At 38.3% G+C, this 20,001-nt stretch overlaps 1 pseudogene; it reads left to right on the top strand.

Moving 5' to 3' along the window:
- The first annotated feature begins 15,239 nt into the window (after positions 1-15,239).
- LOC117701927 (RNA-binding protein EWS pseudogene) lies at positions 15,240-18,380 on the top strand (annotated as a pseudogene).
- Positions 18,381-20,001: the final 1,621 nt, after the last annotated feature.

Below are 20,001 nucleotides of genomic sequence, written 5' to 3'. Positions count from 1 at the left end.
ATTGCACTGGGTCGATGAGAGGTCTAAGTCCAGCCAGCCCTTGCCTGAATAACCGGTACCTGAACATTTAGAGGTGTTTGCTAGTGGGTACTCGACAGGGAATGTTCCACGAGTGTGGATAGATTTCCCGAAAGTATGCCTGATTGCACAAACGTTTGATGCCAAAAAACCTCCCCTGGTGGCGCCCCAGGGTGGAGGCTCCCGTCAAAAGGCATCGAGATGGGTATGGGAATTAAACCCATTACAATATCTCATTTTGCACAGGGGATCAGGCCTCTGCTTTCCCTCACTGAGTTGGTGCTGTGCTTAATGGACAAAAGGCTGTTTCATATTAATAATTTAAACAGGGAGAGATGTAGGAAGCTGTGGTCAGTGGTTATACATTCGCCATTCCAAGATGGCGCTGGCCTCGTGTCTTTCCACTAGTAAACAATTAACTGCGCGGCTGCAAAGGCAGAAAGCCTGCCAAAGTCACTGGCCAATCCCGAGGCGTAATATTGGGTGGTGAGCGAACAGCCAATCAGAAGTGAATAAGTCACTCTAGGGTGTATTTAAGTGGTGCCTCTTCCTGTTTTCAGCCCTTCTGCGTCTTTCCACGTTTGCTGATACAGAGTAAAGCCTCGTTTGTAGTGATACCTGATTATTGCCTCACGTGTCCTTATTCGCGGGCGAAAAGGGACTCGGGAGGTGTGCGCAACACTGTCCAGCAGGACATTGAACAGGGGTCCAGGGAGATCACCTGAAACAGAAGATGGGGGACATGCAAACGCAAAGAATGAGTGGCTTGTCTATAGGCTGATCAAACTGCTGATTTTACTTTTTGTCACACAGGGGTTATATCCACAAAAAGGCAGGATGTGAAGAAGGGGATGATGCAGGATCCTAAGTGTTCAGGAGGAGTACAGATATCTTCCAGAAGAGAGTGTCAGCTGGGTGAAGTTTCAAGAGACAGTTCATTATGACTCTGCATATGATTCACTTGTCCTTATCTAAGTTGGTACCATCCACCAAGGCTAACTGTCTACAAGGTCTATGACTACTCGGGCTGGTTAACTTCCACTAAAGCTTCTTGTTTACAATAGCTTATAGCCATCTGTTTCAGTGTTTTTCCACAAAGACCAAAGACTGTGTCAGTAGGCATGTATGTCAGGCCTATTGCTGTTTTTAGGACTATGACTGATTTTAGGCCTTCAGTGTATAAGCAGGGCTGCCCCTGATATTCCTCTATCCATCTAGCTGTTCCCTGTTAGTGCTGCTTCTCTCTTCCTAACACCTGTGTTCAACTCTGTCTCCTTCCTGATCACCTTTTTTTCCCACTCCCACTACCTATGGCCCCTTTCTAGTTTTCTGACTTCTACAGACCCTCAAATATAAATGTACAAGTCTAAAGAGTCATTCAATCATTCAATGCTAGAAGGCCAAATGCCAAATATTCTCTGTCATATGTGGTCTAAAACTTCACTTAGCTTCACTTCATCTTAGATTCCAGGGACAGTAAGTCTTACCAACAGATTACTCTGAAACTCACCCTGACTGCAACCCATCCCCACACCCAGTGCAGGAGCCATTATCTAATATTGAAAACTGAGACTGCCTTGGAGCAACAGTGAACATCTTTTGACCCAGATTGTTCATCAAGAAATGACAATTGTGCCTATTTCTCTGAAGCTGTCCAGGATGTAAGTTTGAGGCACTGTCTTACACTACTATAAATAGCCAGAAAGGGTGGATGCCCCAGTGTGAAGGAATTTAAAGGCTTGAAGGGGGGAGTGGGTGGATAGATGAGGACACAACCTCAGGATAAGGGATTCCTGGGGACAGGCATAGGGAAAGGGGATAACATCTAAAATGTAAATAAATAAGATATTCAATAAAAAGTTTAACAGCCTGCAAAGGAAAGCTCTCTGAATCATTATAAATTTAGTTTTATAAAATTTATTATTAAACACTTGCAAATAAAATAAGTTTATACATCAAAATTAACCAGACCCAAGGACTATACATCTAAGTCAATTTCTATATAGTTAGAGTAGGCAATCTGAAGCTGTAGAGCTTCACAAGGGATTAACACTTTCACTATTGAGTATATCTTGATGTGCTCACCAGACACCAAAATCAAAAACTCCTTGACACAATTAGAACTAGAAAAATTAATTAGCTTTAGATTCCCTTTCCTATGGGTGTTTATTATCTGCTCATAGTCCGTCCTCATATTTAGCATTTCTTATTCTCTTCTTACATGTTATACTGTACCCATGTATCTATTTGTTTACATATGTCCATATAATGTTTCTATAGGTTCTATATATGAGAAAGAATATGTGTTTTTAATCTTTCTGAAATTGTTTGACATCACTTAATATTGTATATTCTAAGCCCAACCATTTTCCTACAAGTTTTGTAACTTCATTTTACTTTAAAGCTTAATAGTAGTAATGTATTATTCATATATATACATGTATATTAATATGTTATATTAAATTATCCATTCACCTGTTTATGGGCAAGTAGGCTAATTTCAATTATTTGCTATAGAGAATAGAGAACAATAAATACCTCTATAATATGATGTGAAATCCTCAGTGTTTCTGCCTAGGAATGAAGTAGCTGTGTCACATGGTAGTGTCTTAAGGTTTCTATTGCTATGATGAAACACCATGACCAAAAAAGTAAGTTGGAGAGGAAAGGGATTATTTGGATTATGCTTTCATATCACTCACTGTTCATCATCACAGGTTTTCAGGGCAAGAATTCAAGTAGGGTAGGACCCTGGAGGCAGTAGCTGACACAGAGGTTAAGGAGAGGTACTGCTTACTGGCTTGCTCTACATGACTTGCTCAGTCTGCTTATAGAACCAAGAACCACCATCCCAAGGATGACACCACCCACAATGGGAGAGACCCATTGTGGGTAATTAAGAAAATGATCTTCAGTCATGCCTACCACTAGATATTATGGAGGTATTTTATTAATTGAGGTTCCCTCCTCTCAGATAATTTTAACTCATGTCAAATTGGCATAAAACTTTCCAACACAGGTAGTTCTATTTTTAATTTTTGAGAAATCTCCAAAATGATTTTCATAAAGGCTATATTAATTTGCATCCCCACCAACACTGTTCACTTACAGATTAATCCACTCAAATCACCACATGCCCAGCACCTAGTGGGTGCCAAATGTTAGTCACTGTTCTAATCAATGGGATTTAGTATCCATCAAGTCACAGAGGGATCTCAACTCTTTTAGAGCTCATATTCAAATGGAAGAGAAGCATTCACTATCAAAAGAAAGTAAATACAGGGAGAGTTTCAGGCAATGTTAAAGTCTACAGTAGAAAGAAATGTGGTGATGCAATACAAGTGATGGCAGAGCACAGAAAAGGAGCCACGGGTAGAGTAAACATAGACAAAGATTATGTAGCAACTTCCATCAAGAGGCAGAGCTTATTTCTTACCCTACATCTTTGCTAGCTTTGTGATAAAGATTTTCCAAAAGAAAAGTAGCTGAGGTGACAGATATTCAGTTTCAGAACCTCAAGGGATGTAGTTTCTGTTCTCACCGTCTTCAAAATAGAGCTGGCCTTATTGATGAAGTAGTACTATGGGTAAAACTGAGCCTTTTCAACAGATTTGCTCTGAAAACTCACAAACTGGTGAGTAAGGACATTTAAAAGCAACCTTATAGTGACTTTCCAACTGACCACAGGCATCAACAAGATGCAGCAGCTAGGCCATCCCTGCAGATCCTGATTAGACAATTTTATTGAGTAATGAATGAATGATTAAGGCTATGTGACAACACATTACTAAAATTTAAGCAAATGTCTTGTAGTTTAACTGGGCTTGTCAGAAGATATGTGCAAGGAGTTCATGTTTGAAAAAATAATAATAAGCAAGCCAGTCTTACAGAGATTCATGAAATAAGTTTCTAGGCAAAGAAAATAAATTCCTAAGACTAGAAAAAAAAACAAGACATGCTACAGAAACAGGAATGTTATATATTGTGTGTAAGGTGGCTGGAAATGCAAAAAGTTCCTTCAGGAAGGAAGTTAGGCACGGAAGCTGTAGCTACAGTGGCTCATTAAAGGCCTTTTCCAGTTTCTCAAGTCATAGCCCCAATGATACAAAATAGTCCATGAGTTTTACAGGCTTTATTTTCATGGCTGATGGTAGTTGAATCTAGATATGCACCCCCATGAAACTCAGGGCAGACCTGAGTTAAATAGGGAGAGAGAAAGGAGGATGGGTCTGGGAAGAATGTTTAATTGGCTCCACCCTCTGGCCTTCAGGCATCTCATTAGTATGTAAATTTCTCTAGGGCCTGAGGCCTGTAGTCCTGTCCTCTACCTGTGCTCTTTGGGTGGAGCTACATTGCCCTGAATGTGACTGAACAGTGTAGGTTAATGGAGTTCCATGCCATGTGTTAGGAGCCTGGACTCTGGAAGCAAGGTGGAATAGATGCCCATTCCTTATAGGCAATTGTCACCTGTTGGGTCTTCGGGCTTTCTGGCCAGCGCTTCGACCAAAATCATCCATCCTATCACTTTCCTACATCCCATTCTCTTTTCTTTCATAAATGGATGGGTATCTCTGTAGTAAAAATTTTGGATGAGGAAGTCAAAAGAAAACACTACACTAGGGTGTAGCACGATTAAGTCACAGGGTAAGTGGAATTGAGGGTGTGGTTTGGGAAGGCAAGAGATCATTGAATCAATTAAATATAGGTGGTATAGTTTGGAAGATAATGACATCTGATTAATTTAGATACACATTATGTTTTTTTTTTAACTAACATGTAACTTTTAGCTATTTGTCTTTGGCAAAAGAGTTTATCTGTAGCTGGAAGGTCTGGATCTATCTTCTCTAGGTCTCAGGGTGTCTTTGGAGTTTTCAGTCAGATGTGTCTGGAAGGAGGCAGCTTGGCATCCTAGGCAGGTTTCGGTGGATGGCTTTGTCTTTGCTGGATCTGTGGGTGCGCCCGTAGGATAATTACAACAGGAAAGCAGCACCCCAGCAGGGGAGTGTTTGTGAAGGGTATCTAGTATTAAGCTACTTTGGAGCAAGCATGTCATATATGGTCTATTGTTAAGATCTTAGAAAGGCAAAGATATTTGAGGAAATTTTAGTCCCGGAATTTACCGAAATGTACCTTTCAGTCTGTTTTGGATGGCTGAGGAAGAAAACGTCATGTTAATTATGTATCTGGGGTAGACAGCAACAGTTTGTCTGTAAAAAAGAACTAGTTGTTAATTAAGAGTTGGAAAATGGTCATCAGCAGAGTTGACTTGACCTGTGGAAATAAATTAGATGACTTTTGAAGCTTGAAAAAATCTTAAAAGTTGAAAAAAGAAACGTTGGGCATATATCATGAGTGTTAGAGAGAAAAGGAGACATTTAAACAAAAACAAGAATATTTTGGGTTAAGAAGCACAAACACTGTTGTAGGTATTTCTGTTGGGGAGAAGAAGCGTTAATGGTGAGTTTAGAAGCAGTGGGGGAAGGGCCAGCCCTGCCATGTGGTTGTTGTTCCACCACATGGTGGCCATGTGTTCCAGCAGAGAGGCCCCCTGTATTCCCCATTTCTTTTGGTTTTTAAGCCGGTAAATCTTAAATGTAGAGAAGGAGAAGAAAGGCCAACCTTGAAGAAAAGCTCAAAGCAAGAAACACAGGAGCTTGTTAGGATTGTCAGAATCAGTGAGATTTTGTGTAAAAGACTAAGTCATAGGAGACATGTGGGAGCTGGGTTGGAGCTGGCAGCCCTTTGATAAAAGAAACCATTAAGGTGTATTTATCTTTCTTCATCTACAAATAAATTCTAAACATCCTATTATAAAATTATTATTGTGATAATACAAAATTATGTGAGAGAATCCTAAAAGCATTTTGGATAAAAGGTTTATTCCTTATTCCAAATAGCAATTAAATTGGCTATTAAAAATAATGATATTTGGCCTATTACATGACAAACTTTTTAGAAAAATTTGATGATCATTTGTTATGGTTTTTCTCTATGCATGCTTTTATATTTCCTAAAATTTACTATGCATGCAGCCCATAGAAAAGATCTTTGCTGTATTTACTATATTTACAGATGCCTCATCTATTAAAAAGGCAGTATATGTATAAATCACATGTTTATTTTCTTGAGTTTCCCCTGCTTCAACACAAATAATTAAATTAAGTGTTGTAGCTTCAACACAAATAATTAAATTAAGTGTTGTAGCCACTGTTTGAAATGCTGAGAAATCAAGCTTTCAATTTATATATTCATAGCCAGTATATGGCTCATGATTTATAACTGCTTAAAATTGTTTCTTTTTTAGATATTGCTAATTCTCAAATTTTCTAGTTATTTATAAAAATAAAGCTTAATTTAATAAACATGTACTGTTTCTTTAATTTATAAGACATTTAAAGGCTCATTGGATTGCCTGAACCCCAGGGCAATGCCAGAGCAGATTTATTACTAGACATGTTATAGGCCTTTCAAAAATAATTGGCCGAAAGTGTGCAAGTTAAATTGAAAAAACTTGTTCTTAATATCTTCAATTTTTCATAATGGTGTTAAGCCTTGAGGACTTATACATAATCAGTTTTGACAAATAGATATTACTCATTTTTGATTTTAAAAAATTAAAATATGTACATGTGACTTGATGCCTTTTAGACTTTTAGTTGCAACTGCTTTAACAAGAGAAGCAAGTAAAAATATAATTAGTTATTGCCTATATTATTTTCCTGTGCTTGGTGTTCCATATCAGATTAAGATAGATAATGGAACTGGCTATTACAGTTATTTGACTATAGTCAAACATTTGAGATATTTTGTTGACAATTTAATATTACTGATATCTCCTTATTATCCTCAAGGACAAGAAATTGTAAAAGAGAGATTACGAAACTTTAAAATAATATTTTTATAACTCTCTAAATATGGAAAAAGCAGCTAATGGTGCTTCTTCCCTGGTTTTACAGGTAATTCTAAAAAATTGACTTTTTTAAAACTAGAAAGGGGGAATTATACCCCCCAAAGTCACCAAAAGCACACCTTGCTTTTGTCTTATTTGTTTTAAATTTTCTGCAAACTGATGCTAAGGGTCAATCTGCAGCGGATCGTCACTGACATCTAGTTACTTCCAGCTCGTTTGACAGGGTCTTGTAGAGAGACCCCTTAACTAATACTTGGTGTGGTCCTGATTCTGTTTTAATTTGGGGTCGTGGGTCTTGAGCCTAATAAGTATTATTCTAATGATAAAGATGGCTCAAAATCAACCAGCTGATTTAACTTGGCATATAATCACCACACTTACTAGAGAGTGTTTTTTATCATTACTTAAAGCCACCCACTCTATACCTGGTGGCCAGACTTTGTGTCTGATCCCTGATAATTAGCAGTTGGATTTGATACTGAAATACTTCCACTTCTAACCTTATTTTCTACATTGCTTGGATAATCATGTTGCTTTTAACCTTTGAACATTGTATTTTAAGCAGATTGATTACGCTCACAAAGGATCGCTTTCAGCAAGCTCAGCTACTTCCTCATAACAGTTACACATCACTGTGAAGAATTGCATCTAGTGTATCCTTTGGTCTGAACGTGGTCTTGGTCTAAAGAATGTGCCTATGATGGCCAGTTAGTCAACGAAAGGTAAGAGTGTTTAGAGCTCCTATAAACCTAATACAGAGGCATACATCATTATGCTATGTATGTTTTCCTCAATGACAGGTAATGATAGGAGTAATTTTTAGCTCCTATAAACCTAAGACAGAGGCATATATCAATATGCTATGTATGATTTCCTCAATGATGGGTAATATAGGAGTAATATAAAAGCCAACCTAAGCCAGGCATGGTCGCCTGACCACTCTAGACCCTAGATGTGATGAAATATTCTGCAAGTGAGTCCTTTTCTGGACAGTGATTTGTCTGTAGATGGAAAGAGGCAATTCTTGCCTAGTGGCTGATTCCCCACAATTGGAATAACTCCAAAGATGCTCAATTTCTTCTTAGAATCCAAGACAGGAAGCTGTCAGGAGCAGACAGGTCTCTAATCAAAATGAACATTAACACAGAAATATTTGTAGTGTCAATTCTGTGGATTTCTGATGTTTTGAAAACCAACTATTTATGTAAGGCAATCTGGACTGTTGTCTGTTAACTCCACTCAGCTATTTCTAAAAAAAAAAATATAGAAAACACCCTAACAATAACCTCAAAGCCATGAATTTGCTATAGGCCCTTAACTCACAGGCTAACCATCTCAAATAAGTTAAAAAAGTTAAAGAAGGACTGGGTCTAAGCCTTGTATTTCTAAATGTGTTATACAGGCACAATGCCTATGAAAGTAACAATATTCATCTCACTTTTATATTAAGAAGCTTATACCAATGAAAACCTTAAATTTGAAATCAAAGTTAATTTTGTACCATTTAAGAAATTATAACTTCATCTTAATAACAATTACACATATTTCTACCAGTAGGTTATGGCTATGCAATAAATCCTAGCTAATCCTCCCTGTTCCACTAAAACCATTATCTTTCCCTAGAAAGACAACCCAATATTAACCACCTCAGTCCCCAAGCCCAGGGACTAGGGGTGCTGACTCTTCACTAACTTCTTCAAGCTGATTATGGGTGTTGAGATATTAGAAGAGGGGTTGGGGGAAGAGTAAATTGATAAGCCTCTGACACTGTGTCTTCACTGCATCCAGCTGGAATTCCAGAACATCAGCGCTTTGAGCAGGTCTGCTCAGCTTGCCTGATGAGTAGATATACCAAGGCTATGTATTCTGCAATATACAATTCTCAAAACAAATTTTAGTATCAAGATAATTGTTTGTTTGAATTCTGGAATCTAGTCTTCTGGTGGCCTGCCTCTGTCATGTCTAATCCATATAATTCTGGGAGTTTCTATGAGGCTGTGCTCCCACCATCCTCCCATTTTTGCCTTCCTGCTCTCAAATTTCCCAATATCAGGGATGCCTAACCCCTTACCCCATCCCCACCCCTCCAATTACTATCAGGGTGTGCTCCCACCATCCTCTCATTCCCACCTCCCTGCTCTTGCAATTCCCCAACACTAGGGAATCCAAACTTTCAGGTACCAAGGCTGTCCATTTCCACTGATGCCTGGCAAGGCCACCCTCAACTACCTATACAGGTGGAACCATCAGCCCCCCCCCCCCCTTTTTGTTCTCAGGCTGTAGATTTTAGAATGGCTACTCCAGCTTGTTTCTTAGGACCATTTGCTTGAAAAAATTGTTTTCCAGCCTTTTACTCTAAGGTAGAGTCTGTCTTTGCACTGAGGTGGGTTTCCTGTATGCAGCAAAATGCTGGGTCCTGTTTATGTATCCAGTCCAGTAGCCTATGTCTTTTAATTGGGGAACTGAGTCCATTGATGTTAAGAGATATTAAGGAACACTGATTGTTGTCTCCTGTTATTTTTGTTATTAGAGGTGAAGTTATCTTTGTGTGGCTATCTTCTTTTGGACTTGTTGGAAGAGGGTTACTTTCTTGCTCTTTCTAGGGTATAATTTCCCTCCTTGTATTGGAGCTTTCCTGTTATTATCCTTTGTAATGTTGGGTTTGTGGAAAGATATTGTGTAAATTTGGTTTTGTCATGGAATATCTTGATTTCTCCATCTATGGTAATTGAGAGTTTTGCTGGGTATAGTAGCCTGGGCTGGCATTTGTGTTCTCTTAGGGTCTGTGTGACATCTGTCCAGCATCTTCTAGCTTTTATAGTATCTGGTGAGAAGTCTCGTATAATTCTGATAGGTCTGCCTTTATATGTTACTTGGCCTTTCTGCCTTATTGCATTTAATATTCTTTCTTTGTTTTGTGCTCTTGGTGTTTTGATTATTATGTGATGGGAGGTATTTCTTTTCTGGTCTAGTCTATTTGACGTTCTATAGGCTTCTTGTATGTTTATGGGCATCTCTTTATTTAGATTAGGGACGTTTTCTTCTATAATTTTGTTGAAGATATTTATTGGCCCTTTAAGTTGGGAATCTTCACTCTCATCTATACCTATTATCTTTAGGTATGGTCTCCTCATTGTGTCCTGGATTTCCTGGATATTTTGTGTTAAGAACTTTTTTGCATTTTGTATTTTCTTTGACATTTGTGTTGATATTTTCTATGGTATCTTCTGCACCTGAGATTCTCTCTTCTATCTCTTGTATTCTGTTGGTGATGCTTGTATCTATGACTCCTGATTTCTTTCCTAGGTTTTCTATCTCCAGGGTCGTCTCCATTTGTGATTTCTTGATTGTTTCTACTTCCATTTTTATGTCTTGGATGGTTTTGTTCAATTCCTTCACCTGTTTGGTTGTGTTCTCTTGTAATTCTTTAAGGTATTTTTTTGTTTCCTCTTTAAGGGCTTCTACCTGTTTACCTGTGTTCTCCTCAAATTCTTTGAGAGTGTTATTTATATCCTTCTTAAAGTCCTCTATCATCATCATTAGAAGTGATTTTAAATCTGAATCTTGCTTTCCTGGTGATATGGGGAATTCAGGACTTTCTAGTGTGGGAGAACTAGGTTCTAATGATGCCAAGTGTCCTGGGTTACTGATGCTTATGTTCTTGTGCTTGCCTTTTGCCATCTGTATCTCCTGAGTGCTATCTGCCCTGTCCCTGACTGGAGCCTGTCTTTACTATTATCTTGGTTGTATCAGAACTTTGTGGGGTGAGCATAACTACTAGGGTAAGTGCTGGGGCCCAGAATCTGCTCAGTGCTCAAGTTCAGACAGGATGCTGCCCAGGTTAGAGCTCTGGGAGCCCTGTTTCCTCTGGTTTCTTAGAGATTGGGGGCAGGGCTGCCACTTGAGATCTGCTCAGCTCTCTGGCCTAAACCAGAAGGAACCAGGGCTCCAGGCAGGGAGCGACTTCCTGGGTCCTTGTGGGTCCCAGTTACTCCCTGTTTGAGGTAAGCATTGCTGTCTGCTAAGATACTGCCCGAGTTAGAGCACTTGGGATCCCTGCTTCCTCTGGGTTCTTAGAGATTGGAGGCAGAGCTGCCACCCAAGATCTGCTCAGTTCCTGGGCCCAGACTGGAAGGCAATACATGCTTTTTAAATTGAGCTATATCTGCAAAATTAGAAAGTTAGCAATATCTAAAAAGGGAACAATTTTAAGCAATTATAAACTATGAGCTATATATTGCCTATAAATATATAAATTAAAAGCTTAAATTTTTGTATTTTAAATGGTGGCTATAGCACGTAGTTTAATTATTTGTGTTGAAACTGGGGGAACTCAAGAGGGTAAACATGTAATCTAATTATATATAATTTATATAATTAAATTACATGTATAAATGTAATTACATGTATATACAATGTCTTTTATTTAATTAATGTATATATATATTAATAATATACATAATTAATATATAATATTAATAATATATTAATAATATATTAATCAATGTATATATGATGTCTTTCCATTATATGAGCTATTAATACAGTAAACACACTTTATGGGATATATACATATATATATATATATATATATATATATATATATATATGAAATACAAAAGCATATATAGAGGTATACTGTAACAAATGAATCATATAATAGGTCAAATATCAGTATTTTTGAATAATCAATTACATTATTGTTTGAAATAAGAAATATTTCATTAAGTTTTTTTCAAAATAGCTTTGTAATCTTGACCTATAATTCTGTATTAACACAGCAACAACTTTAAAACAAAATATTAACACTTTCTTTGGAAATAAAGTAATATAAATCTACATTAATATTCTCTTTTATCAAAGGACTGTTATAAAACAGCCAACAACTACTCAATCTATATAATATATCTATTAATAACAGCTTCTTTTACTTTTTGTAAAATTATTTCTTTTTTAACAATTGTAGAGGGAAATTATAGTTTGTATCTCTCTTGAGAACACTAAACAGAGGCTAAAGTCCTCTTGTGTGGAGAGCTTAAGACAAGGTGTTTGCCAATTAGCATCTCCTAGAAACTTTTGAAAATAATTTAAAATAATTAAATTATCTTTTCTTATTTGAATTTTATGTATTATAATTTATTTAAAAAATATAACTGATGTCTAAAATATTGAAAAGATATTGTCTTTGAATGTTTTCTGGAACAACAAGCACTCCCTGAAATTTTAAAGCTTGTCTTAAAACTCCTTTAGAGGGATCAACTAATAAGCCAATTGTGTAACAAATGAAAGTGTTCATCAGGGGCTTGTTTGATCCCAGATAAAACTCTTACTGAGATCTCTTTTATACATCTGGTTTTGAATGACTGTAACTCCAAATTACCAGTTTTAATATAGGTTTTTGTTACCAAAATTATAAATTTGTAATCATACCCAATAATATATAACCAGGACTTATAAAGCATACTTATATTTTTTAAACCAGTCAAGAATAAAAATAAATGTATATCTTATAGTTTTATCTAAACAAATTTTTAAAACTTTTTTAGTTGTAATTTTAAGAAAAAAAAGCACCCTTTCACTTGTCAAACTGGAAAACCCACTATCAATTCCTTTACTATAGGAGCCAAAAACACTGTTGGCCCCCTTCCAAGAGATGCATATGGAAACTATTAACTCCTGCTCCCTACTCCCAGCCACTAAACAGGGTTATTTATCAGCCTCTGTTGTGTAAATTGAAACTGCCTTTTAAGCAAGTTTTAAACTAAATTGAGGTGTGGATAGCAAGCAGTTTTAACCATTTTTTCTTTTGAACATCAAACAACAATCATTTAAACAATGAAACAAAGAAAAACCAATTGACACACATGAACAGATTGGACACCAAAGACACACAACAGACAGAGAGAGCAGAACTGAGAATCTCTCCTGTAGGAACCAGAGAGAAGAGGGCATCCCCTGATTCTCATTTGATCCAATAAGGGCTCTGTAATAAGCTTTTCTTTTTTCTTTTGTTAACAAACCAGAGAGTGGACAACTGCTTTAGCCCTTTCCCTCTTTCATTTTCAAGGTTTAACTTTTTATTTCCTGCTTAGGAGGGATAGCATTTTCTTATCAATAGTCCCCTCTTGGGAAAACAACACTAATGGAAGCAAAAATTTTTTTTAAATCTTTTTTTATAATCCTAGTTCCTTGTCTCCTTATAGGCTCCTTGAGCCCTAACACAAAATGTCCCCCCACCCCCCATGCCTTTACTTCAAGGACTGGCCCTGTCTGATTCCCCACACAGACCATCTCAAGTGAAGTCCTTCCAAATGCAAAGTGCTCTCTTTGGCAGTCTTCTCTTGGGTACTCCAAGGCATGCCAAGTTGCTCACTTACAGCTCCTCCAGGAGTGGCTCTAAAAAGTGTTCCTTAATTTGAAGTTGCCCTCGGGCACTCTGGGTAGTCACCCTCAACTCTCCGAAAAGACTGGGTAGGCCTACCCTTCTCTGCAAAGATGCATTCCCTTATCCATAATCTCCCGAGTCCCTTTTCAGGTGCCAGAATGTCCCAGTCCCACAGGGCATTGAACTGGGATCAGAAGACCTGGAAGAGAAAACTGGGGGGGTGAAAGACAGCCTTCTAGAGTCTGATCGAACTGTCAAATTTTAATTTTTCCACACAGGGTTATATACACATAGAAGCAACATATGAAGAGGAGGGTGATGTAGGATCTTCTTTGTTTCTGGGGAACACAGGTGATCTCAGGGGGAGTAGAGATGTTCTCCAGAACAGGATATTGCCAGAGTGAAGAGTTCACAGAAGGAGGAGGGAGAAACAGGTCACTATGTACCTGTCCATAAGATCTATTGGTCATTTGTTCTGATCTAGGCTAGTACTTTCCCACTAAGGCTACCTGTCCATAAGACTTAAAATTATTTGTTCTTATTTAGGCTGGTACTTTCCCACTAGGGCTACCTATCTACAAGATCTATAGCTATCTGTTCTGGGGTTAGTACTTTCCCACAGAGACCAAGACTTTGTGTCAGTAGGCACATATGGCTGACTTAGGCCTATGGCTGACTTAGGAGGTCACACCAAACAAATAAATAATTGATAAATGATTCTAAGTCATAAGAATTGATTGAGGTCAAGCCTCAACAGGAAGGCCTTACAATGACAGAACAAAGTCACTCCTTAGCAGCTAAGGACTGGAGCCCCACCTGAAGTATAAATGTCCCTACCAGGGCATGTCCATAAACCTCAGCTGAGATATAACTGGAATGAGAGATGGTCTTTACAACTTTTTTTTTTTATTATGACTTGAAGTTTTAACCTAGGGTTCATAAACCTTGATTGTGGCCCTGTGTTCAGGCTTGCCATGGGCAGGTGAGATGTAAAACAAGAGAAGGAATGTCTGGCTATCACCCCATACAGGAACAACCAACAAAAGTCTAAGTCTGAGAAATCCCCCTGGCCCTACCTCTTACAGGTGACCCTCTTACAGGCTTCTGAAAGAGTCTTACAGGTGACCAAGATGTTAATACATGTATTCTTAGGGGACTTTCCATATCCAAATTACAATGATTTCTTTATGGTCAATAAAGCATAAGGGAGCATACAGATTCCAGGTCAGATTCTCTCAGGGAAAGACTCAGAGAAAAACACACCCCAGTTCTCCTACTAAAGTGCATCTAGTGCAGTAATTCTCAGACTTCTAATTCTGTGATGCTTTAATACAGTTTATCATGTTGTGGTGACCCCTGTCACCATACAATTTTTGTTGCTAACCTATAACTGTGATCATGCTTCTTCCTTGAATTATAAAGATCTGTGTTCCCTGATGGTCCCAGGAGATCCCAGTGAAAGGCCCAGGGTGTCAAGTGACACACCGATTGAGAACCATGAGCATCATCTATGATTTGAGCTCTTCATATATGGTTCATTTTTATATTCTATTCCTTTATTCTGCACTTGACTCCTTCTGGTCTTCTAAGTAATTCCATGATATAATTTTTTATGTATGAAAACATTTCTGAGGGCATAACCAAACATAAATACTAGATTTAACAGATAAAGTAAGTGTAGGTTTCCATATTAAAGTGTTGGCTAAAAAATAAAGTCAATTTTAGCTCAAATTACAAGTAATTTTAATATAGTTGTATTCTGTGGAATGTTTGAGATATACTTCTAATTGTCCCTTTGAACTTCAAGTGTAATTAACTATAGTGTGTTTGATCCTGAAGCTTTATCTCCTGTTCACCTTCTGCCAAGAATTAATGAATCACTATGGACCCTGCACATCCTATACTCCAAACTGCGTTCAAGCAAACATGAATATGGAAGACCAACATTTCCGTCAGAGGCCAATAAGAAATGAAAAGGTTAATACAAGCAACAGAGAAGATGCAGATGGATTATGAATTAGGCTGGGACTGGCTTGATCCAGGCACTTTACCAGAGCAGCTTAGTGGGTACCAGTGAAAATAACATCATAGTTACTAGCAGATTCTTTGGAGTCACACAACTTTGGGACCAATATCTAATTCTGTCTCACACAGGGTTTGTAATCTTGGACAAACTACCTAATCTTTTTAAAGATTAGGTATTTCATTATATAAAGTGAAAATAATAATAATAATAATAATAATAATAATAATAATAATAGTGGTTTCAGACAACTTTTTTTATGTGTTTTCTCTGATTTATCATGTGGCCAGAATATTCTGTTAGGAATAGTAGTTTTAATCCTAATGTTTCTTGCACAGCTAAGTGTCACTTCTTTCCTGGGACAATCTAAGTGAGTGAGATGAGAAGGGGTGGAAGAGGAGGGAGGGGAGAGAAGAATTAGCCCATCATTCATTTTCTTTTAGTGTGTACAAGGCATTGTTCTACCTGCTCACATATATTTTCCAGTTGATTCTATAGACAATCCCAAGAAATATAATTACTTTCTGGACACTGGAAACATATTTTCACATATACTTTCCAGATATGGGCACAGAAAAATTGGGAAATATTTCATCACTCAAAGGAGCTAAAGCATGCTTCTTGCATTCGCATACATTCTGACCAAGTTGGAGACAAGATCTAGGAAAAAAAAAAAAAACAATTCTGCTTCATTTTACCAGCTTGTGCAAGACCCTTCTTCATTTTCTCCTTATCTAAATCAAGCTTATTTGATTGTGCCTGTGACAAGGCACAGATGATTAACTACTATTAGCCAGGCATGCATGAAAGGCTACTTACAGCATATCAGACATTTCATAATTGTTATTTAATGTACTATGGAGACATAGGACAGAAAATATCATGTCCTGGTTTTACAGATAAAGCAGCTGAAGGTCAGAGTGATACCAATCATTGTCACACAGATACTGGCTGACAGAGCTACTTGACACATCCAGGTTAAGGTTCTCCTCTCAAAACCATTCATTACTTTATTTAATACATATTAATTGGTTCTCTTCTACATGCAGACATAGAAGAATCTATACTTATAGAAATGCCATTTTCTGCTATCCAACCAATGAAAGCAGTTCACTCAAAGTTTTAGCAGATCTGTCTCATTGATCTCCCTAGAAGACAGAAGAATTCTGCACAATTACACTGTCTACAGCTTTTGCTTCCCTGTAGTGTATTTTTTAAAAAGCCCTTCTGGGTTGTTCTTACATATTGTTTTTTCCTCAGCAAACTCATCCCCATACCAGAATCCATGACATAGTTCATAGAGGTCACTGGGATATCTTCTGCTAGTGATCCACAATACAAGCACAGTATTCTATCATAAGCAGTGTAGAAAATGCCATGAAGCTGGCTTAATAAAGGCTTCCTGATGGTAGAGACTGTCTGCAGAGCAGACTTTATGCAGTGAAGTGATGAGTGTGTAGGATCTTTGATAATAATAAATCAAAAGACCTTGTAAGTATGTATTTACTTATTTTTGACAATATTTAGATAGATAATTTAGACATACTATATGAGATAGATAGATAGATAGATAGATAGATAGATAGATAGATAGATAGAATCATAGGATGTAGGAAGTAAGAACAATTAAACTCATTAACTCTTGGGCAATCAAATTAAAATTTCTAAGGGCAGTTAAAGAAGAAAGAATATCCATCTGGAGTAAGGTACAATGGATATCATAGTAATTACACAGGATAATTACTCCAGGCAGTGTGGCGCCTAGGGCAAATGTGAGAGGGAGATGGGCATTGAGAGAACAAGGAGGAAAAAGAGAAAATTGCATCCACGGATTACAGTACCTATAGCCAAGCTGCAACCCAGCAGGGCTACAGTGCTTACAACTCCCAGCCAACTCAAGGATATGCACAGACCACCTAGGCATATGGGCAACAAAGCTATGGAACCTATGGACAGCCTACTGATGTCAGCTATACCCAGGCTCAGACCACTGCCACCTACAGGCAGACTGCATATGCAACCTCTTATGGACAGCCTTCCACTGGTTATACCACTCCAACTGCCCCCCAGGCATACAGCCAGCCTGTCCAAGGATAGAGCCTGGTGCTTATGACACCACCATTGCTACAGTCACAACAACGTAGGCCTTTTACACAGCTTAGTCTGCATATGGCACCCAGCCTGCCTACCCAGCCTAAGGCCAGCAGCCAACAGCCACCGTACCTACAAGACCACAGGATGGTAACAAGCCTGGTGAGACTAGTCAACCTCAATCTAGCACAGGGGGTTATAACCAACCCAGCCTAGGATATGGACAGAGTAACTACAGTTATCCTCAGGTACCTGGGAGCTACCCAATGCAGCCAGTCACTGCACCTCCATCTTACCCTCCTACCAGCTACTCCTCTTCACAGCCGACTAGTTATGATCAGAGCAGTTACTCTCAGCAGAATACCTATGGGCAGCTGAGCAGCTATGGACAGCAGAGTAGCTATGGTCAACAAAGCAGCTATGGGCAGCAGCTTCCCACTAGTTACCCCACTCAGACTGGATCCTACAGCCAGGCTCCAAGTCAATATAGCCAACAGAGCAGCAGCTACGGGCACGAAAGTTCATTCCGACAGGACCACCCCAGTAGCATGGGTGCTTATGGGTAGGAGTCTGGAGGATTTTCCAGGCCAGGAGAGAACCGGAGCTTGAGTGGCCCTGATAACCGGGACAGCGGAAGAGAGGGATTTGATCGTGGAGGCATGAGGCGAGGTGGGCAGAGAGGAGGACTCGGTGGAATGAGCAGCACTGGAGAGCAAGGTGGCTTCAATAAGCCTGGTGGACCCATGGGTGAAGGACCATCCTATAGATCCTATAGCCTTCCTATAGATCCCGATGAAGATTCTGACAACAGTGCAATTTATGTACAAGGATTAAATGACAATGTGACCCCAAATGATCTGGCAGACTTCTTTAAGTAGTGTGGGGTTGTCAAGATGAACAAGAGAACTGGACAACTCATGATCCATATCTACAAAGCAGCAAATGACCAATAATTATCATTTTTAGCTACTCACTAGATAAGTTTACATTTGATTAAGTTACACTCCTGGTTAGGGCCATTGCAGAGAATGAACTTTCACATAAATGTGTTAAACAAAGGTGTGTCTATATCTGTGTAGTGAACAGGCTTTAAAATAATCCCTGAAAAAAGTTCCTGGCATTAAGTCCTTTTATAAATCAGCAACTTAAAAAGTATACCTGAAAGCTCTAGTGGGGAAAAAAAAGTCAAGCACACAAAATAGGAGTAGAAAGCAGAAAATAATCAACATCAGGGCTGAAATGAGTTAGAAATAAAGAAAACAATACAAAGAATCAATGAAACCAAGAGCTGCTCCCTTGAGAAAATCAGCAAGATAGACTAACCTGTTGCAGTAAATCTCTGACCCATGGAAGTCCAGTCAAGGAAGACACAACTCAATTAATTACAAATGTATGCTGCACGCCTAGATTGGGCAGATTTACCATTGAACTACTCTATTCCCCAGCTATGAGATCTCTTACAACTTTCAGTTTCCTAGGTCATGATCTTCTTCATCTTCTGTCCTTCCCCCAACTGCCAACAACCCCAACGGCTCTTCTTGCTCCTCCTCTACCTCTGGCTCCTCCCACTCCTCTTCTACTGCCCAATCACTGGTTCTAGCCTTTATTTAACAAATTCGATTGGACAGAAGATTCACAAGATTCACTCCTCCTTCGCAGCCCCTCCCAGGAGTGGAATTACCATGACAACAAGAGGCTAGGGCTATCCACAACATTTCCCCCTTTTTGTCCAATTAAAAAACTTTTTTCTCTTACATTTCCCACTTTTTGTCCAATTAAAAGACTCTTTTCTCTCAGCTATTCAACCTTGTGACAATCATAAAGATTTCTAAAGTAACCAGAACCATCCACCCCAACATAAGGAATTGGAATGATGATCTCCTTTTGTCTGCTTCCAGCTGAATTGGAAAATGTAAGAGAAAAGAGTAGTTCAATGGTAAATCTGCCCAATCTAGGCGTGTAGCATACATTTGTAATTATTTGAGTTGTGTCTTCCTTGACTGGACTTCCTTGATTTACCACAAAACTAACCCTTAGCCAAACTAAGCAAAAAACTGGGAAACACTATAGAAATAAATTCAGAAATGAAAAGGGAGACATAACAACAGACACCAAAGAAATTCAAAGAATCATTAAGACTTACTTCAAAACCCTGTATTCCACAAAATTAAAAAATGTCAAGGAAAGGAACAATTTTTTAGACAGGTACCATTTACAAAAGTTAAATGAAGATCAGGTAAACTATTTAAAGATCCCTATAACTCCTAAAGAAATAGAAACAGTTATTAAAAGTCTACTAATCAAAAGGAGCCCAAGGGCAGATGGTTTTAGGGCAGAATTCTAACAGATAATCAAAAAAAGAGCTAAAACCAATACTCCTAAAACTATTCCACAAAATGAAAACAGAAAGAACATTGCCAAACTCATTCTCTGAAGTCACAGTCACCCTGATACCTAGATCATACAAAGACCCAAAAAAGAGAATTTCAGACCAGTTTCAGTTATGAATATTGATGCAAAAATACTCAATAAAATAATTGCAAACCAAATCCAGGAACACATCAAAAACATCAA

The sequence above is a fragment of the Arvicanthis niloticus genome, unplaced genomic scaffold, assembly GCF_011762505.2.
Source record: "Arvicanthis niloticus isolate mArvNil1 unplaced genomic scaffold, mArvNil1.pat.X pat_scaffold_333_arrow_ctg1, whole genome shotgun sequence".
Lineage (NCBI taxonomy): Eukaryota > Metazoa > Chordata > Mammalia > Rodentia > Muridae > Arvicanthis > Arvicanthis niloticus.
Note: the sequence above shows the minus strand (reverse complement) of the source record. Positions and strands in the feature narration are given on the sequence as shown.